At 39.9% G+C, this 2,668-nt stretch overlaps 1 protein-coding gene across 1 annotated transcript in view; it reads left to right on the forward strand.

Annotated features, from left to right (window-relative positions):
- LOC101857927 (protocadherin-9) overlaps positions 1-2,668 on the forward strand; it is a gene marked incomplete in the record, with an annotated part of 80,100 nt that overhangs the window by 1,449 nt on the left and 75,983 nt on the right.

Below are 2,668 nucleotides of genomic sequence, written 5' to 3' on the forward strand. Positions count from 1 at the left end.
CTTTCCCCCCCCCCCCCCCCTCTCTCTCTCTCTCTCTCTCTCTCTCTCTCTCTCTCTCTTTTACTGAAACACACTCACATACACACACACACACACACACACACACACACACGCGTGCGCGCGCGCACACACATACACACACACTTATCCCCCATCCCTTGTCTTGTCTATTCCTCTCTTTCTCTCTTTTTTGAATATTTACTCCAACAAACCATTAACCAGAGGGATCTCGTGGTCTAGAAGTTGCGGTGTTCGCCCTTCATTCAATAGGTCCTGAGTTCGAAATCTGAGCGACGGAATTTTTTTATCTCTAAAATCTTTCCTCTCCCCAAGTTCCCTGCTCTCTAACCATGTTCTATCGTCTGGTTTCATCTCCATTTTCCTCTCCTCTGGGCTCCTGACTGTTTCTATGGCCTTTCTACTTACTCCTTAGCTTCTTACTGCTGCCTTTCAGCCACACCCTTGATCTTAGGGTAAGTAAGATCTGACACCTAGCGTCTCGAATAAGGGCCAAAAATCTCAGAGGTTTCGTGTTCAAGTGGCGCATGTTAAAGATCCCTTGGTGGTCCTCAAATCGATGAGAGTAGGCTTCTGTAGCCAACCAGGTAAAATTTCAAAATCAATTTCACCAAACTGAACAGTTTTAATGTGTCCTGCATGCTTACGTGACGTTATGCAGTTGCGAGCGCCGTAAAACATTCACCAAAACAAAAACAAAAACATTTACCATAAAAACAACAACAACAAAAAGTGTCCATGAACATGTTGAACTCTCAAACTCCAGTCCTACGTCCATGAAAGCAGAAAGTAATCCTTCTTGTTGGATTAGTAAAACGACATATTACAATGACAACAATAACGCTTTCTACGCTTGGAATTAAGGAGCGGTGGTTTGGAAGGGGGTGGCAGAACGATGTGCCAGACCATTGTACAGCTTGTTTGATTGCTTGTCTGAATAAAGAGATAGAGAGACCACGAGAACAAAGGGAAAGAGAGTATGACCTATAATCCAATCACTCAGCCAGTATACTGCAACTCTGACAACCTATAGTTGGTGTCGCAATTGTGCGGTTACCATACCTGTTTAATTCCTCACACTACACAATATTGTGATGTAAGTACATGAATACAAAACAGTAAGTACATTGATAAATGCCCAGAACCAAGAAATACAGATTGAGTATTCGTTTCTGCTTTTCCTTTGACATACTACCAACTGAACCATTAGAGCTATATAATATGTTTATAGAATTCGCACGAAATGCTTTTAAAATGTAGGAGAAATGTTGACAACATGTCAAAATTCCTTCATACTGAAAAGGTATACTTTTCCCCTGAACTCATTTTGAATTTTAGACTAGCTATGTCGGTGTACATAATATAGTTTATGATTACACGTTAGATAGGTTTTTTTCTACCTAGTGACATTGCATCCTTAATAATTATTGTCATTACATCATTTGCCATTTGTTTAAAGCGGCTGTTGTTGTTTTTGTTGTTGTTTTTTTTAATTTTTGCGAATTATTTGAAGCCTCTGTTAGATCCCATATACTATCTGTGTATCTACTGCCTTTAACGGAAAACGAGTTGAGCAGCTGAGAAAATCCTAAGCATAAATAAATGTTCATTTTATCATTATCTGCCTGCCATTTTAGGTCACTAGTTATTTTAATTCAGTTTTATTTAAAATAACATTTCTCTCATTGTAGACAAAAGAATTTAAGATCAAACGAAAAACGCCACAACATTTCTCAATTTTCTGGGCTCCATCAAACACTTGGAAATCACTTAGCAGTAAAGATTTACATTTAAAAAGCTGATTCAGTTCCACGCTACGTCTAATTCCTAAATGATATTCAAATTTATTGGCCTTTCTCCCCCCTGCGTGTTAAATGCCGTCAAAGTTTGCCTAATCTGCAAGTCTGTGAGCATGCCTCGAGACTGGCGATTCTCAAGCCAACCCGAACAGTTAAATTTCAATATAATACTTTCTGCTCATGACAAGCTGCTATAAAAGCCATGATTATAAGAACCAGATCGATCCTCACTCCTTGTCATTAGCTCTAATTCTGAGATCGCCTGATGGTGAGCTTAACCGGAGTGATTGAATCGACCCGGCAAAAAACAACCTCTATGTAGACTCTTTACATCTAATCATTAAGTCATTCATTGAGCCGTTCTCTTCACTATCGATTCTCTTTTTATTATTCAGCCAGGCGAATAACATATCAACCTCTCAGTAATTCATAATTTCCAACATCCTTCACGGCTTTTGTTTCTCTGATTAACGATGGTTGGTCTGCACACCGCCCACGGCTGAGTAATACCAAAAAAAACACATTAATCTGAGATTTGATTTGATTAGTCCACCAGAATTGATCCCCCACCCGTCCTACTGGCTGTGATATATCGATGTGTCTAACCGTTTTTGATAAGGTCAAGGATCTAAGAGCACTTCTAGTGACTCAATGCAGATAAAAATTATTCAATGTTCGTCTGTTCCTGCACTCCGCCTAGACCCCTCTCACCCCCCCCCTTTTTTTGCGCACACGTTGTCCCAAATGCTTATAAAATACATGAGTTATGACAAACACACACACACACACACACACACACACACACACACACACACACACACACACACACACACACACACACACACACACAT

The sequence above is a fragment of the Aplysia californica genome, unplaced genomic scaffold (genome assembly GCF_000002075.1).
Source record: "Aplysia californica isolate F4 #8 unplaced genomic scaffold, AplCal3.0 scaffold00034, whole genome shotgun sequence".
Taxonomy (NCBI): Eukaryota; Metazoa; Mollusca; class Gastropoda; order Aplysiida; family Aplysiidae; genus Aplysia; species Aplysia californica.